The following is a 21,327-nucleotide window of genomic DNA, read 5'->3' as shown; positions in this document are numbered from 1 at the left end:
GCCTATTGTTCCATGTAGGTCCTCCGGGTGTTGGATGACACCTGTGTTGATAAGGAAGAATTTCTGTAGTCTCTCCCACCCCTTCACATGCTATCTGTATGTTCCTTATTTCAGCCTAGAGTCAACGATAATTCTAGTGAAATGAATTCCTGCCTTCTAGATGATATAGGAGTTATATATCAAATATAGGCCTCAAATATAGGAAACTGTAAATTTTTAATCTGCTTTATTTTTCCTTTTTAAATCACATGTGTGTGTGTTGATGTTTTACCAACACAAAAACCTCATATGCTCAATTCTCAGAATTTTAGGTAATTTGAATTTTTCTTTTCCTTCTACTCTGGACTTTCAACTGGCTTCTCATTGGTTGGTTGGCAAATGGCAGTCCTACTTTACCATTTCTCTGGTGTATATTTTTTATTCCCAGACCACAACTCTCTGACCTTCTGGAGCCTACTTCTGACTCTGACACCTACTCCTACTTTTGACACCTTAGCAAGCCAGCTCTTCAGAATTGCTTCCCTTCCGAACTCTTTTTCAGCTGTAGCCTTTGCCACTAATAACTTGTATTCCTTGGACTGATAATCATGATAAAAAATATCCATAACTACTCTATTTTATAGAAAAGAATTCACATATCAGGGTGACCTTATGACTTCTACAGAGGCCTGGACAATTTATGACAGCAGCAGATGTTAATAACGAACATGCGATTTTTAATGTCAAAACCAATTTTAATGGGTTTTAAATTTTGAAAATTTATTACTTTATTTACCAAGAAAACTAAGAAAAGTCTAAGGATAAATCCTATGACACTAAAACATATTCAGCATCCAATCATGTGAATACTTTTGCATAGAGAATGGTATAAGAACTCAATACATGCTTGAAAAATAATTAATCACAAAAGATTAATCACTGTGAGACCTGTAAGGCCCTGTCATAGATATCTTTAAGGGATTTGGAAATTCCTCCTTTTAAGATTTTTAAACAAAAGGAGAAAATTGTCTAGTTTAAATGAACTACTGCCTGGAGGCAGGGGGATAGATTGGATGGCTTTAGGAGTTTCATTTCATCACTATAATCCTATGATTATCTCACTTATATCCCTGGAAGCAAGATAGAAGGCAGGTTGAAAAGGAGTCATAAATCATCTTCTGTGGGGGCATGAATCTTAGCCCTGCCACCCCACTTTCTATTTCACCCATCACCTTTCCCATGTGTAGCACTTAAAGTAGCATGTCCTGCCCTGCTACACTGAAATCGTTCTCTGTACCCTAGACTCTCTGGATCCTGAGCATTAGGGCTCAGAAGAAAACAAACCTCATAGTTCATAAAGAGACACGTTTTGGAATTACAGAAACATGGGATATAATGGTCCTTAAGAATTTGTGTAACTTTCCTGCATAAGTATTTCCTGCTTGGTAGCATGGGGATGTAATCATCAAAGGTTTGATGCTGATTTAACGGAATGTTGCAAGTGAGAGTCTTACCTTGATGAGAAAATAATGCAGACTTGTTCAGTCACACACTTTGGTACATTCTCCAGATATGGCTCAACATCCATGTGTATATTCTGTGAACGGGCTGTGGGATTTAACTGGTAGGTAGACATTCCTAGCAAAACTGCCATACTTCCACTTGGTCTAGTTTTTCAGCATCATTCTTACCTAGGACATAGAGGATAATGGTTTTCAAGTCCTCTCTACTGCTTGAAAAAGTGTGGAAGCCAGAAACTAGGTCTTTTGAACCAGGAAGACTTTGTACCTTGCAGGCACTGTGAAGTCCATTTTCTTTCACAGGGGATGTTTATCTTTCTCTTTTGAAATATCGGGTGAGGAACTTAAAGTAAGGTAGCTCCTCTCCCCTGTTTCCTTTTCTTCTCAGCAGGGTTCCCACAAAGAGATCCATGTTAAAGGAAGGATCTGAACATTCTGTCAGCTGCAGGCCTAAGACAGCATTTGGGCGAGTGTAGAGCAGCCTGGAAAGGGGTGGAGTACTATGTTATAAGGCAAAGTTCCTTCATTTTATGGTAGGTTTTACCCCAGCACTTCATTAGCAATATAACGAAAGAGGTCTTTTTCCGTTATTTTGAAGTTTTTATGGTTTCTGGATGATTGAAATAAAATCTCTACCGTCTGCTTCTTAGGAACTGTATATTCTTCCGTGTGGTACAGAAGGGGGCTCTAGGCCCTTTTCACTACAGTCTCCCATGGGTTTAACACTCTAAGAGGGAGAATATAATGAGCTATCTCTTTTTTTCCATAAATTGTCCGTCTCCCTCAAAGTCGGGGTTGCTGAGAGCATCCGTGGTATCAAATGGTATCTCAAAATATCCTGGGGAGGCTCTATCCAGATGTCTTATTTTCCTCTCTCTCTCTGGTTTACTCTACTCTGGCCTTGTACAGGACAGATCAAATATGGATAGGATATGGATCCTTCCTATATCAGGAAGTTTCTGTCCTGATCCTGGACAAAACTAGAATAGAAGTGATAAAAGCTATTCATCATCTCTCTTCCATTCAGTGAACTTGCCCTTGAATTTTATGCTAAGGCATTACCACAGACCCCAGTGGAGGTGTTAGGTAACCCTACACTATGGGTCCAGAGAAAGGAGGATCTGTAGAGTTTGCTTAGCTCTAAGTTCACTGACAGATACTATCTCAAGGAAATAAATGCATAGTGACTGAGAAGGAAAACTAACATACTCCTTGGGCATCAAGTACACACATGGTGCATACACCTATAAATACATGTGTGCATACACCAAACATACGCACATCCCCCCTCTCCAAGACCAACAAAATGAGGAAAGGAAACAGGTAAATAAAAGTAGCTAGACTCTATGTCCTATGTCTTAGGGTCTGAACCTTTTAATACATACATCCTGGTAGCATTGACACAAATCTCATGGTGATTTTACTAAATGCAGATTCCAAACTGAGTCTCTCTTCTTTCTAGAAACCAGTTTTGCCTGTGTTGTTGGTCTGAGGTCCTAGAGAGCTAGGATGCCTCAGGCTTAAGAAAACCCAACAATATGATTAAGTGTGGTACACATAATACACAGTGTGTAGATAACAAAATAGATGGTTCCAGAATAATGGGTTTTGTCTGGTTCCACACAACTAAGAAATCTTACAATCAAGGTTCCGTACTAGTGTCCTAACTGTCTTCTTACTTAATTACTGGATATTTGGCCAGATTAATTAAGTAATTACTGGACAATCCAGTAATTAAACTGCTGCAGAAAAATGGGAGCCACAACAGAATGGGCAGAACTTTATGAGAATGTCTTCCAGGGAAATACACTCCGACTCCACATCTGTGCTTTAAGAAATGAAATATAGAGAGGAAGAACTGGTATTTTGACACCAAGTTACAAGATACATGGTATATCTGGCCCTTAATGAGTTCTAAACCACTCTGAAGTCAACCTCCTACACTTCTGCTCTGTAAGAAGAATAAGCCTCAGCAAATCCTCACTGCTAACTTTCTGAATAATCTCTCCCCACCAGATATTTCAAGTTCCTCATTCTATGGGAAAATTTGGAGATAATAGCTTAAGTCTGAGTCCAAACATATTTCTCAGTAACTGCAAACACAGGCATGCTCCTTACTTCTTCCATGCTTAAACTTCTTTGTCTACAGGACAGTGACAGCTTCAGCACCCAGTTCATGAGTTTAGATGAGAATCTAAATCAATTAATAGAGTAAAACATCTGCAGCCATAACTTAGGAGATAGCCTATTTCCTAAGAACTGTATTCCTTAGGCCTCTGTTATGGCCTAGTAGTAGCTATGGCCTAGTCTGTGGGGACTTTATTATTTTGAAATTCACATGAAATGTTCAATGATTGGGTGTATGCTAAGTTGTATGCTGGGAATAGATTCATTGCTGCTTTGGGGAGTCAAGGAGACCAAGAGTGAATTTTTATGAGTTGTTATGTTATGTAGATAGGATTAAAGTGAGGGATTACAATCAGTTGTCATGATATTGGCAATATGCTTGCTTTTAAGATTAGAAGACATGGAGGGACAGTTGCAGAGAGGCCAGGTTGGATATGAGCATAAGTGTTTTCAGAAGCCTACCTCACTTCTGTTAAAACTCTTTTGCATCTAGCTATTTCAGGTGATTGAAGGTTAGTATTAACACATTAGGTGTCCCTCGGATACATCTACTCAGCTACCCTCCCTCCTTAAAAATCACTTTTCTGAGAAGATGAAAGAGAAAGCAAAATGACTGAGGTGACAGGTCCTGTGGCTCACAGAAAAACGGTCAGGAAGCCCTGCCAAAAGCTATTTTCTCCTGGAGAAGAAACACCCCTTTGCGCTTTGTAATTCATGGGTGGACCACAAGAAAGTGAAAATAGCTAATGTCTATGGAACTCTGCCACTCACACATAGCAACGGGCCTTATTTACAGACACAGGAATCATTACTTTCTGCTACTCCCTGGAGCATAACTTTAATGCTGGGAAATTTCACAGGATCACAAACATAGGAGGCCAAATCTCCGGGTGGCTTCTCTCCAACCTTTAAAACCCGAACAACAACCTGTGCACATGACTGCAACCAGCTCTCCCTACCGACCCTCTGCTACCTCTGCTCTCACAAAACAAAAACAAAACAAAAAAAAAATGGAATTGAGCAGATGCTAGAGGAATACTGTGAAATGCAGTCTCTGCCCTAATTCAAGTGCAAAATTGTTGTCCTGTTTTTCCTTAAATCAGTCTATGTTGCATGTATTTTGCCATAGCGACTTTGCAAAATAAAGTCGCTTAGAGAAACCTACATTTAATTCTACTTATATGCAGGAAAATTAACTTTTCTGTGTTCTCCAAGAGACCTTTTTTTTTTTCTATGAAGTTTGTGCAGTACAATCCTGGTCATAAGGAAAATTCAGACTACTTCTCCGATTTCACCCTTTCTAACAGCCACTACTCTAAGTGTGTACATATAGCTAGAACAAATGATACCTATACCTCTTTGTCAAAGAAAGGGTAAATGATTCCCCTTAGGTCTCATGACTATCGAGGGCAAAGCTCCATTTCTGGAGCCCATGCTTCTGAGCGTTACACCGCTCAAGGCATAGTTAAGAGTCAGCAGAAACTCATGTAAGTTCCTGATCCTCTTGTTCTATACTCTGAGGCTACACCCATCCTTGCCTATTACAAGTATATAAGTACAAGCAGCAATAATTATGCTGCATATAGTAAAGAAGTGTTATTAGAGGTTAAATCGCATATTGCTTTGAAATTAGTGCTGATGGATTCAGACCAGGGGAGTGTCTCCCACAAACTCTATATTGAAGCTGCATTGCTTACCCATGGTCCGTATTTTGAGTCCTTTAAATGACCGACTAGCTGAAGGGAGTCTGGCATGTGGGAGGCCTGGGTTTGAGTATCAACTTTACATGGAATAAACTCTGTCACTTTGGAGTAGTCAGTTCAATGAAATTCAAGTGACCTGTTTATAAGTTTATTTTCTTTACTTTGACTCTTTTGAGAAGGCTTACATTGATGATGTATAAAAAGAGGAAATACAAATAAAAATTTAAAATAACAATGGCTTTGGATGTCAACCAAGAATGAAAGGAGAAAGCATCATTGTAGCACCATTATGAATTTTCAGATAGTTTTGGATGCTAGCAAAGGGTGCTAGAGTTTTTATCAGGACAAAACAACAACAACAAAGAACACAGGGAACTGTTGTCCATTCCCTGGAAGAAGTCACTATTTTTCTTAAAGATTCTGTTTAAAGAAATCTTCTCATGTGGCCCTGAATCATGTGATAGGCAGTGTCCTTAATGACCTGGCAGACACATGCAGCTAAGGATCTCACACATCTGTTTTTCTAAACTATTACAAGACACAGGGTTCACAGTTGAAACCATGTCAGCAGTTTTACCCCTAAACAAAAGGGGAGTAAAGAAGTCAGGCAAGTGGGAGGCTGAGGCTCAGGACGCTGCCATCCTGACTGTAACTTCTGGTAGTTTAGCTTTTCCAAAGAGCAACTCTAAGGTACAGTTTCTTCATCATTGTTATTATATGTGAACCCCTTTAAGAAAATTAGGGGATTCACAGCTCTTCTGTATGGAAAATGACAGTCAAGTGTGTATATTTTCCTTTGCATTTTTAGAGAGCTGATAAGTCTCCTGTATCCTAACCACAATAGTTGACCATAGGTCCTGGGATTCCTGAGGAGCAGTTCTATCTGGAGGAATGGGCAGATCTGATGTTTTCTGCAACAGTGTATGAGTGTCATTGCTACCATTTGGCATTCCTGATACAAATCAGGAGGCAGGGTGAATATGTATGATTATAGAAAAATACGAGAAGGTAATTTATTATTATAGAAATTAATCAAGAAACTCAAACACAACTGTCTAGCAAAGACAATATTCCTATTTTACCATTCTGGCCCACAGACATCAAAGTGGAGAAATTAGGTTACTCCACAGAAACAGCTTTGTGTCTGTGTTAGCATATAAATCAATGAATTATTAAATGCCTAAGATTCCTTACACCTAAGTGTTTCAAGTGAACTGTGACACTGACAATATATGATGTAGATAATTATTCTGAGAAATGTTGTAAACTAATGAAACTGCTGAACTGAATGAGTTGCTAAATGTACAGAAACTTTTAAAAGCCTTTTTCTAGTCCTTTCTTGTTTCAGTTTCACGTGCATTCATAAGAAACCTTAAATTAAATCAACATTCGACTTTAGATGTATTATTCGCTGTAAGTTGTCTTAAAGGGTTTTGTACATTTTCAAATCTTGAGTTTTATGAAGAATAAATAATTCATTTGTTCTTTTTTCTTTTAAAGGTTATTATATTGACACATAACAGTGGAGAAGTGGCATTATATTAGTTAATGTTGTATTATCTTCGGGAGACTGTTCAACAGCTACCCATTTAATCAAGCAGTATTATCTTTGCATTGTGAGATCAATATAGTCTCTTGCTTGTACACAAACATTTTCTTAGGCTTTATGAAGCACATAACTGGTCTCTGATTCCATAGACATCGATAAAATCACCCCTAGTGACCAGCTGAGTGAGTCTGAGCTATCGGTTTAATATACTGAAGCAATCAACTTTAGGAAGCTATAGTAATACCTTTGATTGTTTTGCATTGTTGATTGCAAGTCATTATTTTCATGAGAATGAGATGGCATGGCCAGCTGTCTGCTGAGGACATTCCTCATTCAAGGCAAAACTATATCATAAGCATATCAAAAGACAGAGAAGCCTGTATCCAGATCTTCCAATATCTATTGCAAACTCCTAAGACTTCTATCTTAGGCTAGTGGAATTTTTTTTAGGCTGTTGGGTGATTTTTTTCCCCAGAGGATTATGCCAAAGCCCCTGAGAGTTATGTAAAAATATGGGTTTTGCACCTTAGTAATAATTGAGCATCAATATTGAGGTCACACAGCTTATCCATAAACTGGTTTTTACTTACGAAAAAGGATAAGGATATCATGAAAGTGCAAACAGTATTGTGCTGTATTTGATTCATTTTACCATGAAATTGCAGAGTTCCAAAAATTATAGTGAGCGTCAGGTCTGGTGAAATATGCATGTAAGCACAGCTCCATGTAAGACCGTGGTAAGTGGACTGCAAATTCAACCTGGGCTACAGAGTGAGTTCAAGTCCTAGTTAAGGCAACTGAGTAAGACATCACAAAAGACATCACAAAAGACAGCAAAGTTAAAAGAGCTTGGATATAGATCAGGGAATCATTTTATACCAGGCGTGTACAAGACTTTGTCTTCAATGTCCAGAAATGAAATAAATGGATGGATAGATAGGTGATGATAGATAGATAGATGGTAGATTATAAAAATAAATAAATGTTCGGTAGATCAATGATAGATAGATGATATATAGGTGATTGATTTGTAGATGATAGGATAGATAGATAGATAGATAGATAGATAGATAGATAGATAGATACTGATGATAGATGTAAAAGGCGTTTCTAAAGCTTGTTTGTTCATATATAAGGTTCAATCCTTGGATGTTCGTAAGCTTTATAGATTTTAAACTAGAAAATAGAATTTATAAAGATTGCTCATCAACAGAATGGATACATATTATCAGTGAAGATTAGTACTGTTTTTAGAAAATAAATCAGATCCCTTCAACATTTGTATTAAAGTCTCTTCTGTACTTCTGAGATTTGTTGTCTATAATTCTTTAAGCATTTATCTGTTTTATAAGCTGGACTTCTTTGTAAATTTTCTTTTTTTTTTTTTCAATGCAGTTTATTCAGGAACCTTGAACAATCCTCGGACCCTGGGGAAAGCCAGCCCACTTTAAATAGCCTCTGGGTAGCCAACCTCAGCATGCCACGTGGGCAATGCAGATAGGTCCACATACATGGAAGCAAGCCAGATCCTCGGCCTTAGCCAAATGTGGAATTGTTCGTGACAGAGAGCACTCACCATCGGGAAGGTGGAAGGCGGAAACCAGCTCCATCTTTAAGGCATAGCATTCCGCAGCTCTCTACAGTTCCCCCTTTTTGTTTTAGACGCATCAGGCAAGAGTAGAGGTCTGATCTCTGATATTAGAAATAAATTGGGACTTTGTACCGATGTTCATTTAGGTGTCATCCACCCAAAGAGCATCATACCTTTTTCTCAGAGGCGGGACCTGGGGCATCAACCCGCATGCAATCAGACATGCTCTTCTCTGGGTCCAAAGCGGCTGACCCTGAGTGCAGTGCTTAGCCTCCCACCGCTAGAAGTTCTGTCTGACTAAAAGGCGGCCTTGTCATGCTCCATGACCCACACTAATGGGAGTCTTAGCTAGAGTCACCCTCATATCTTCTCAGGAGCCTCCCCTTTTGTAGGTCTCCAGGTTGTCTCAGAGATGCTCTCACCCTGAGTTTCTCTTCCCTCTCCAAGCCGTCTGGCCTCCTGCTACTGCACTCATGTGATCCCCACCTTCAATTCCTTTCCCAGTCCCTCTCCTACCCTCTTCATCCACCTTTTCTATTTATTCTGTTTTCCCTTCTGAGTGATAGTAAGCATCCTCCCTTCGGCTGTCTTTGTTACTTAGCTCCTTTGGGTCTGTGAATTGTCAAATGGTTACCCTGCACTATATGGCTAATATCCACTTTTAAGTGAGTACATATCATGTGTGTCTTTCTGAGTGTGTGTTACCTCACTAAGGACGATGGTTTCTAGTTCTATCCATTTGCCTGCAAATTCCACAGTTTCCTTGTTTTTAATAGTTGAGTAGTATTATTCCATTGTGTAAATGTACCACCTTTTCGTTATCCATTCTTCAGTTGAGAATGCAAAGATCTTAAGATGAAAAAGAGAGCATTTGTGAGCTGTAGAGAAATTTAGAGGAACTCATGGTCTTTTGTTCCTTCACTATGTCGTTTTTGATTAACTTGTGTAGCAATCACGTTCCTTTCTCCTTGAGTGGCAAGAACTAAAACTTTACAGGATCCCTTGGAGGAAAGGGTAAATGAGAAAGAACATGCACAATCTTCCTGGGAGCACAGCTTCTCCGAAGCAACAGAATCACAGACTTGGGCACATCTTTGAATGTCAGGAAAGACAGACAGGGAACAAATAACAAAATAACACAAAAATAGTGAAAAGAAAAATAACTGTTAAAGAACTCAATTTGTAGTTTATTGTGCTATCAGAAATCAGTATTTCAAATAACTGTAAATAAATGTAATTTCTTTTATAACACTGAATCCTGAGTATGTTGGTTTAAGGACTGGATTGTGGGATTAGAGGAGGAGTGCAGATTTCTAATAACTGTGGGTTTCCATGGTGTAAATTTTCTCATGTTGACCATGTATGATAGCAACTAATTCTGCTTAATGAAAAGAGCCACAGTTGGTTCTCATAAAACCAGTTTAATCCTACTCTAATGCCTGATTGAGTCTGGCTGTATGGTGATCCTACAAGCTGATAGTCATCAGCATTTCTCTCTTTACATGTGTCACTAATCTTCACCTCCCCAAAAGCTGAGTAAGGCTGTCCAAATGCGAGGCTCACACAGACAAACTGCATGGACAGAGACATAGAAGGCCTAATGCTACATTGTCTAATACAGTGGATATATCCACACAGTTTTTTTTTAATTCACATTAATTAAAACCTTGGATGAAAATCAAACTCCTCAGTTACACTAGCCATGTATCAAGAGCTCATTAATCATAAATTGAGAAGGTCTACCATATTGAAAACACAAATTCTATCTCTGCCTAAGTCCTAACAGATGGTGCTAGGTGTTTTTAACCAGGTGTCAAAAACTCCTATTCTACCTAACACCCATCCCTATAACCACAAGTAAGCAGAGGCTGTCACAGCCTCATGAACTTGAAAGAGATGACAGTGATACTCTGTCAGATTTGGGAGACCTGAGCAGCAAGGCAACCATGCCATCCTCAGCCTTCAGACCTATAGATCTGTGAGCAGATACAAAGTATTTCATTGAATTTCTGAATTTGTGACTCTTTCTTATAGAAAACCAATATAATCTCCGTTTATAACTAAGAAAATCAAGGTGTTATAAAAATAATAGTAAACACACATGACAGATAAAAGGGAAGATAAAAGTCCGTCAATTGTGTCCACTTAACACGATAATAGCACCTCCCTTAGGACCTTGGACCTGTCTTTAGCTCAGTAGAAGTGCCACACATGAGTTTCATCTTGTATAGCAAACCTTAAATCCAAATTAAAAAAAAAAGTGGTTGATTACTCTCATAACATTGGTTCTACTCTTGCATCGGCAGCATATCTTGCTAGGTTGGCTATTACTATGGCTTGCAGGGTTTACAATTGGTTAACCCTGCTGATGAGTTTTCTCTTTCAGTAGCATACATAACACCTCCCAGCACTATCAAAGCTACCCAGTAGGTATAAAGCTTCCACACGAGTACCAGCTTTATTTTTTTCATGTTCTTTTTTTTTTTTTTTTTGTGTGTGTGTGTGTGTGTGTGAGTCCTCAGAGCCTCTCACCCTATAGTGACCTACTTCCTCCAGTAAGTTTCTACCTCCAAAAAGTCTCACAACATTTTCAAACAGGGTCACCAGCTGGGGACCAAGCATTTAAGCATGTGAGCCGGAGGGGGTACATTTTACGATTAAACCATAACACCCAGGAACTCTGCTAGCTCACGACTCCCCTCCCTGTCTGAGCACCCTCAAGAATGTCCAGTGAGAATTTGCCCCAGGCTAACTGTTAACATTACAAGGTCCCCAGACTGTTCTCTACCTATGTTCCTTGTCCGGTGACAAGCATCTGCCTATGCTCCTGCACAGAGCACATGACACCCCCTCGCAACATGATCTTATTGTCAAGTTCCAGAGGATTACCAAGAGCAATGGCAATAGCCTATAATGTTTTGAGGTTTATGGGACCCCTTCTAATAAACAACTCCAAAAGAGCTAAACAAACAAACAAACAAATAGAAAGCAAATAAGTTTCTCTTGAAATTTTCTCAAAATACTGAGAAAGTGTCAAAGGAAATTTTTGGAAATTTCTCTTTGAAGAGAGTTCAGAACAAAGTTTTATTTCCCATGTTTTGCTTCCACTTTCTATAATAAGTTTGGGGGCTAGAGAGATGGTTCAGTGGTTATGAGTACTGGCTGCTTTTCCACAGGACCCAGGTTCCATTCACAGCTCCAATCCTCTGTAACTCCAATCCCAGGGGATTCACAGCCCTCTTCTAGCCTTCAGTGGCATCAGGCATGTATGTGATGCACAGATATATAAACAGACAGACCAACGCACAATTTCTGTTTGATTTATAGTCCATTTTCCCAAGCAGCAGAGGTGAATCTAATAAACTCAAAAACATAAAAATAATTTCACTGAAGTAGCAATATTGGTGGTATCTGGTTTACAGGCATAAGCAAATTTTCCATCAGGAATGGAGTTGAAAGCCAATTAAAAACCCCAAAGTAAAGCAACAAGAGCTGGGGAGGAGGAAGCAAGAACACAGAGTGAAGGGACCATTGAGAAGACATGACTCAAAAATTCTTTGACTCAACCATTTCAGTAGCAGTCTTCCTTAGGTGCTCTTTCCTTAAGACAGCACCCTTTCTCTAACATGCTGGCACCGCCTTTCACCTTCCAAGCCATCACTAGCTCATCTGGTGTCAGAAACCAGTTTTTCTCCCTGGGTTCACATCTCCTTCTAAAGCGGTGGTTCTCAGCCTTCCTGATTCTGTGTCCTTTCACAGTTCCTCTCCTTGTGGTGGCCCTCAACCACACAATTATTTTGTTGCTGCTTCATAACTGGGATTTTGCTACTCCTATGAATCAAAATGTGGACATTTTTGGAGACAGAGGCTTGCCAAAGGGTTCATAACCTACAGGTTGAGAACGTACAGGTTCTAAAAGGAAGAGTAATCTTTGCATGCTTACATTACAGAATGTGTGATGGGATATTCTTCTACACAAATGCTGCTTGAAATTAATAGATAACTATGGGATTTTTATGTGGATTACCTGCTGAAGGATACTTAGACTTTATAATTCTATCAAAATTCAGCCTAGTCTGGGATCTGCACAAGAAGTACCTCCTAGTCCCATTGGCCTCTGGGCTTCTGGCTGACTCATCACCAGCTAAGAGTCCTGGCTTTATTCCTGTCTGTGTATTTATACATCAATAGACTTACAGTACTGTACCTGGGTGCTCATCTCCAGAGGATGCTACTCTACTTTGAATGCCAAATCTGTCTGAGGGTGGTCTCTAGTCTCCTGGAGTAACCTGAGCGATCAGAAGATAAACTACAAAGTTTTGACTCTTGACCAAATCTAGACATTTCAGCTTTGGAAATGGGCCCATCTACCCAACGTATGTCAGAACAAAGGAACGGCAAACAGAAATGAGATGGGCATTTAAAAGAGAACCTCACACCTGCATCTTAAGTAAGACTACAGACCTTTTGTTTTTACTATTTCCCATGCTAGGAAATCTACAGCCATGAACCAATGATTATGCTAAAGATTTCCCCTTGCATTTTTATGTGTGTTTTCTGCAGCAAGCCTGTAGGTGGTCCTCCAAGGTGGCAGATATCATAGTAATTAAAGTTTGTTTTTAACTTATTTAATATTAAGTACTAGACTAGGTATGTATGTGTAATTATTTAATTCTCACCAAACAAACAACTGAAATTCAGCAAAGGTAAGTAACTTGCTCAAGATTTAAAAGTTAGCAAGTGATGGACTGGGTTCCAAGTGTGAAGTTTCTATGATTTCAAAGCTCTAAAGCTTCTTCCCCTGGAGTGTGTCTTCCATCCACTTTGTTTTCTCTTGATTTGGAAATGAGAGCACAAAGAGGCAAGCCAAAAGGTTGTCTTACCAGGTCAGTTCCTATGTAGGATAATCATACACTGGAAAAACGTCTTCCTGTATTTCATCTGGGGGCATGTTTCAGCTACTTGCTTCACTCTTACTTGCTTCCCAGAGAAGGAGTCCCATTTCTCTACGTATATGGCAATGGAGCCATGTGAAACTAATGCCTTTATGTTCTCAGGCCATGGCCACACCCTTACACAAATGTGTTGGAGATGAGGCCCGCTGAAAGTCTTTATAAGTGCATACACACGAGCGCAAAGACAAATACATAAGGAAGCCATTTGTGCAAACTTAGGAACTGACACAATGATTTAGGTTTTCAAATGAATTTCTGATGTTTATCTTTATGAGGTTGTTAGTACCCTGTAAACATTACTCGTGATATAATCTCCCCTATACTGCAACTGTGATGGCTGAGTTCTGAGTTACAATGAAACTATTGTGCAATATGGCATATGAGCCACAAGATGATAGCAGTGTTAATCATGGATGGTAATTAATAAATCAGGTAGGAAATAGAATCACAGCTTCTGTTTGTTTCTTCTTTATTTCTTCAGTGAAAGACATAACATAAATCAACTCAAACAATCCATGCAGAACTGAATTAAGTTTTATATAAAAGAAATTCCATTCAAGGTTAATATGCTTGAGTAAAATGTTGAACAATAAATACGCTGGTTTTATTTGCTTGCTATGTCTTGGTTTTGGAAAACTACTAATTTCAGTATATAATAGCCCAGACTCATCATGGTTATTGAGTATCACCTATTAAGACTTAACACCAGGTTTATATTCTGTGGAAGAATATGAGCTCAGCCATCTCAATGTCACCTTGTGCTTAAGTAATCGTGGGAGCCAAATGCTCCTTTGGACAGATGAATAAGTTACCAAATGTCATAATTTAGAGTAGTACTGAAATGAGGACTAGAAAATGACCTGGAAAAAAACAAAAACAAAAACATTAAACCAGATGAATGTTTCTAGTAGTCGACACAGATTTTCCTTGAGGGTTAGCATGTATTTTTTGAGCCCCTGGAAAGCATAAAAAAAATCATATTGAGTTCTGAGATCCAAAGATTTAACTATGGCTCAAACAGACCCATAATAAACACAAAATATGTATTCTTCACCCTTTCCAAAATGGAGAGAGACACTGAGATGAGGCAAAGATACTCCTTTTCTTGCCTCCCTTTGATTTTACTTCAGTGGACCTATTTATCTAGAAGGAGAATCACAGAGATTCCATATATCAAGTAACAAAAACATTCCAGGCTTTGGTGAATATGCTTATTAATCCCACTTCCGGTGTGAAATAGCTCTGTGTCATCAACTAGTCAGTTTGTCCACTCCTTGTCTGTGATTCTTGTTGTAAGCTGAGAATACCACAAAGCCACACAGTGGCTTACCCTGGATTGTGTAAACAGGGAGTAAGAAAAAGATCAGTGAACATTCTCACACGGTCTAGACCTTGCAATGTGACTTTACATTACTACTGGACTTAACACTAAACTGCTCCGTTTCTGTAGCTACAAAGCTAGAAACTGTGGGAATTGGGACTCAAGCATAACTTCTGGTCTCATGTCCTTGCCCAGGGACATGACTAATTCCCTTTTTATACAAAATCTTGCATTGATATTTTTATTTCATGATTTGTGTAACACCCATAGGATCTACTCTTACCTGAATCTTGAATGATTAAAAGCAATCTAGATTTAGACTGTGATTATGTATAACTAATTCTACCTCAATCTGAAACCCCATCATATATATATACATATATATATATATATATATATGTATATATATATTCCATCATGGATATAACCTTTAATGCCAGTCTCTAATAAGAGCTAGACAGCTTCAGTGTGACAGTCTGGGGTTGGGGAGAAGGTTGGAAAAGCTAACTTGCTGACATCTGATTTGTGAGCCTTAAAGAGGCTCGTTGGAGGCAGCCTTAATGATATAAACCCCCCTCTGTGGCTGGGAAAGCCTCCGTGCCTTTGCAATTAGATATCTGCTGCATGGTGCTCCAAGAATGTCTTGGAGGGAAGGACCTATCACCCACATAAAGTTGCTTTCTGGGATTCTCAAAAGTGTAAAGTGTTAGAATGTGCCTGGTGGCTGGCTAAGAAATGAGAAGAAAACACTTGGTGATGAGAGTGAGGGTAGAGCTGAACTTTTTAAACTGTGGGGGTGAGGAGAAAGGGCCTGGGGTCCATCCTGTCTGGTGAGCAGCCGATGCACTGCAGGCCTGCTTGCAGGCCAAGTGGGGTTGGAGCACTCTAATTAGATTAGCAATGTTTTGCTAGAAGGCAGAAAGCTTAAAACATTAACTTTTTAAACAAGTACATCAGTTTTGAGTAAACATTATTCTTTTATTTAGTCGTATGGTCTGAGTCAGCCTATTTCCAGGACAGTGGTAATGCATGCGTTTGATTCCTGAATGCAAATATGCTTTCAATTTTACTATGCAAATCCCTTGACTCTGGTATGTCTCTCCGGGGCTTGCAACTGCCTATCTCTTGCTCTCTGCTCCTGCTTTGTGGGCCTCTGTGAATGCCAGGCAGCATCACCCAGCTGGTGACAGTCTCTGGAAGCCCTGCTGAAAATTGCAAGGTTCCATCCCTTTGCAGTAATGGTATTCCGTTGTTGGTAAGAAAATAAAGCTATATTTTGTCACCAATTTCATTAAATCAATCCAAAATGTTATCTATATATAATGGTCATGATTCTTGCCTAAAAGTAGCTATTAGAAGGCACAGAATCTAGACAGAGTATTTAATTCATACATACCTGAGTAGATTATAAGATTATTAGAATAATTGGGCAACTCTGCGAAGACCTGTTTGTTAAATAGAGATATTTCATAATCCCCCCATCTGTCATACAAAGGAAGCGGCTCAAGACTGATCCATCACAGATATACCCTGATCCTACCAGAGTCAAGGGAGGAGCAGAAAACAGAGGTAAACTGGGCAGGTTAACTCACCATCTCTCCTTCATGAAGACGAAAACCTATGGAAAAACATGAAGCCTTCCATGTCCCTCTTCCCATTGCTAACCTCCTCTCCACCCCGCAAAAGCTACATCTGATATTCTAGCCGTAATCTGTTCCATTCCTTTTGCCTTCATTCTGCTTCCTGCCTTCCTCTGTACAACACAGAGTCATCCTGTACAGCATTAATAAACAGTTTCAGTGTCACCTACTCAGTGAAGTCTGCCTTGCTTGCTTATGACTCATCTCCCAAGAACCTACTTTGGATGTGGGCAAACCTGACCACATTTGCAACATCCCCGCATGTTCTTTAGCTATTATAGTATCAGTGGGTACTCATTTCTCTTATCAGAGTGTGCATTCCTCACAGGCCATGTATATTTAAATTCCTAAAATTTAACTGAGAAAAACAGCACTCACATCCTACTGAATAAATACACATTGAGTAAAATAAATGCATTTCAGTACTTAGGGCAATTTCCTTACATGAGGAGTAGAAAGTAGCCTGAAAGAAACATCAGCCTGATGAAATGTTCCTAGCCGACAGCTCAGACATTCCTCAAGGAATTTCAAAGTTTTCTGAGCTCCTGTCCCTTTAGTACTGCAGACTGAAGTGAGTGTGGCTGCGGCCCTTGACAATTGAGTGCCCCATACCCTCATGACTTCCTGAAGGGAGAGGCAAAGCTGCTTTGCCAGCAGCCTCAGCGTGAGATGCAAATGCCACTAGTTTCAGGTGAGTGATTCTTGAGTTGCAGCATCAGGGTTTGCATCTATTGCAATTTCACTCATCCATCCTAAACCTGTCTATGTATGCATCCTATACCTTGTTTTGGGAGTTGGCATGGTTCAATTTGTTTAAAAAGCAAACGTATGCAGGATGCTATAGCTAGATTTGTTTGTGAAATACACTTAACAGATTTCCACAAAGTAAAAATAGTCTTTAATTGACTTGAGATACTGACACAGGCCAATGAATTATTTCATCATAATAATGATAGGTTAAAAAGTACCTGCTATTGCCATCACTTCAACAAGAAAAAGCTATTTTAGCATTATGGATTAGGATAGATATTATTTTAGAAAGAAGGAAAGAATGTTCCATTCTTATATATTGTCATCTGGCTACTCATATTAGAATAACTTTATTTTTTATCAATTCCATATTCCCACAGAAAGGCTCATGGAGACAAAATCTATTTCATTATAAATGAGGAAGTAGGCTTCAGAAGCCTCATGTGACACATTCAGTGATTATCAACTCCACCAAGTCCCAATGTTGGTATAAGAAACCATTTTGGAGTAGCACAAGGAAAGTTAAAAGGGAAGATCAGGATCCTTGCTATACTGGAATTTATCCAGACCACTGGAGTTTTCATATGCAAAAAGTGATTTTAAAATGAGGTATTTGCTCATTAAAAGACAGTGCTCTAGCAACCAGCTACCCGGAACAGGGTGAAAGTCCCACGGAAGTGGCGGGAGAAGCCTTTCTGGACATAAACTCTTATCGTCAAGCTCATGTAAATACATTTATTACATACATTTTGGAGCTTCCATTTAGCCAGAAATCTACAAGTGTTGGTGGCCTAATGTATTAGCTTACAGTAGACAAAAAGAATAAAATCGAAGAGATAATCAAAACTTCTAAAAGTCTGTGGATAAGGATAACAATGTAGACAGCCCATAAAATGATAATGGTCAACAAAGGATGCAAAGATGATTGACAAACACACAAGGTCTGGAATGGAGAAGTATAAAGCCTTTGGCTACTGACAGTATAAACAGACAATTATGTGCACATTAATAGGCATTGAAAGCACCTCTGGGTGAGAGTCCAAGATGGTGGCTACTATAAATGATCAGCATTCTCATGAGTGATAAATCCTATGAACAAATAAAACTTAAAGCTAATACCTCCCCCTTGCTGCTTGTTTTTGTCAACTTGACATAAACACAGACATATCTGGGGAGAGGGACTCATAATTGAAAAATGCCTCTATAAGACTGGCCTGTAGGCAAATCTGTAGGGTACTGTCTTGAGTAATGATTGATGTGAGAGAGCCCAGCCCAGTGTGGGTAGTTCTATTGTCTGGGCAGGTGATTCTGGATGATATAAGAAAGCAAACTGAGCAAGCAATGAAGAGCAGCTCCGTAAGCCACACATAGTGCCTTAGCTCCTGCCTCTGGGTTCTCCTATACACATCACTCCTTGAGTTCCTGCCCTGAGTTCACTGAGCAATGATTCACTGCAACTGGAAGCTGAAGTAAACCCCTTCATTCCCAGTTGCTTTTGGTTACAGTGGTTATCACAGCCATAGAACCCCCCAAAAAAAAAGACAGCCTCACTAAAGAGTCTTTCACTGTCTTAAGACATTTTCTTCACTGCCATGCCTAATCAGTGAGGTGGTCCTGAATTCAGTATTCCTAGTGCAAGTCACTGCCTTCTCCAAGTTATTTACATTCTTCTCATGTAAGTATGGAAAGCTATTGTTCTCATTTAGTGTAGGAGTATGTATGTGTGTGTGTGCTTTCTACCTCATTTTACTACCTCAGACATAAAAACAAAACAACGCACAAGACACGCCAACATGCCTTTTTTTTTTTTTTTGGTGCCTCTGCGTTTTTCTAAGTTTCCATGCCCTATTTTTATTTCTGCTCTATTTTCATTAATCATATAATCAGAAAAAGTAATGTTAATCTGCCCACTGTTATTAGAAACAATTACAGCTATGTCCACACTTGTCTCCTGTATCTGCACCATGGCAATAAACCTGCATTAGTCATTGAACATTGACAGTCTCATTATGTTTCTGTTCATTTTGATGCCTGAGCTTGACAAAGTAGCTTTTGATTCCTCAGGAGCAGGGGCAGTGGGTGGGTAACCGGCAGCCTTAAGAGATGAAAGCCCTTTCAAGCAAAAGAATGCTGACTGGTGAGGAAGAAATAAAGCCGCCAGTTTGAGATTTTTGTTTTCAAACATATTTTGTAGAGGAGACAGTGTGATGCAAATGGCATGCGGGAGCATAAACGTGGACACTCTTTCCAGAGAAGCAGCGCACTTCAAATACTCTCCACAGATGTTCCCTAATAAAGAACAGTCAGCTGGCGAGTGCTGCTTCCTTTGGAGCAGAAAGGCCTTTTGTAAGGCAAAGCCCAAATCATAACCATCTGAGCAAACCTGCAGCTCCAACCACCACCTTCAAGATGACCCTCCCATGTCCCCCACCTCTAGCCTTCTAAGAGCTGGCTTTGCAATCTCAACAATAGCTAGCGTGTGCTTCTGAAAGGCTCAAGCTCCTGCCAGGCACTAAGATCACTTTCCCCTGAGCTCGGCATCACCAAACACGTTCACACAGGTCTGCCCGTGGCAGATCGGCTGTGTTCTTGTGGGCCTAGTGTAGGGCATAAATGGCATTTCCCCTCAAAGGTCCAGAGTGAGGAGAATGACTCATGAAGAATTCGGGAGCAAAATGGCCTGTCACAAGCATTGTGAGTAGCAGGGACACTGAAGAAGGAAATGTTAGAATGTAAAACTAAAATGGGAGGTGGAGGAGCAGGCTTGCTGAATCCTGGAGAAACAGGCTTAAGTCACATTTCCATTGTAGCTTTGATTCTTCTTTTTGATCTTAGGAAAGGGTAAGAAAAATGAGGCAGGTTTGACAAACAAAGATTTTGTCAAACCTTATTTAAGCTCTTGATAATGAGTTCACTTCTTGGAATAAAGTGAAAAATTATTTTTGCTTCATAATTAAATTTATCCTTCAATAATTTCATACAAGTATATAATGTCCACTGATTACTCTCACTCCCCACTCTGTTTTATATATCCCCAGCCCCTCCATCTTCTCTTTTTTCTATGAGTGTCTTTCTCACATCTACGGTTTTGTTTTACAGTCCACGGTGCTTTAATAGGATTGTCTGTGTGAACCTGGGTTTGCAGCTCTCCACCATAGCTTGGTGGTCTCAGCTGTGGGTACACAACTGAAGAAAACAACAATTCTCCTCCTCTCAAATTTACCAGTAGCCAAATTTCACTTGTAAAGGGCAGTGCTCCATGAGCCTCCCCAGCCCCACTTCGTGGTTGATTGTGAAGTGACCAGTTTTGTGCAGGCAGGTAACCACAGCTGCTGTGAACTCGTGATTGCAATTGGTGTGTCGGGCCTCAAAGATAATGTTTTGCAGGCTGTCTAACCTTCATCTCTCACATTCTTCCTGTTGCATCTTTTTTAATGTTCTCTGAGCCATAGGGGAGGCAAGAGAATTCTCTTATCTAGGGATGAGCCCTCATCATCACTTATTGTCACTATCTTGGGCAGCCATGGGTCTGTGTTCATTGTCATCACAAAGACAGGCTTCTCTGGTTAGAGCTGAGAGAAGCTTTTATCTGTGGGTATACACCCAGATATATATAAAACAGTTTGGCCCTATGTTAATTTAGCTAAACAAGAGTAGCAAGTTGGATTCTCTCCTATGGATTCCATTACAAAAGCAATATTTGCTCACTATTAAACTTAAAGAACACTTAACATTCTCATCTGGGTTTGGCATAGTTAAGAAGTTGCCTGTGGACTTCCCAAGAGTAGGCAACATTTTGTAATGAATTGGAATTACCAAAATTACCTGGCAACTGCAAAATAAAATCAGTGCTTACTAGACTATAAAACCACTTGCCTCCTGATTCTACAAATAAAAAAGACCCAAGCATAAATTAAAGGACAAATTGGTAATCCTAGCGTGTGCTTCTGAAAGGCTCAAGCTCCTGCCAGGCACTAAGATCAGGGGAGACAGGGGAAGGAACCTTGGAGCATCTGGTGACCTAACTTATCTTACTATGGAGGGTACTGATATAGTGAAGTTGTGTGAGTCGCTTGATCACTGATCTTTAGTTCCTTAATGTGAAAAACGTGGGCCTGCTATCTAACTGAGCATCAAATGTTACAAATGTACTGTATTTCAGCTCCATTGACTTCAATGACTCTTCTCAACG

This window comes from Meriones unguiculatus, chromosome 16, assembly GCF_030254825.1.
Source record: "Meriones unguiculatus strain TT.TT164.6M chromosome 16, Bangor_MerUng_6.1, whole genome shotgun sequence".
Lineage (NCBI taxonomy): Eukaryota > Metazoa > Chordata > Mammalia > Rodentia > Muridae > Meriones > Meriones unguiculatus.
The sequence above is the reverse complement of the archived record's forward strand: the minus strand, read 5'-3'. Positions refer to the sequence as shown.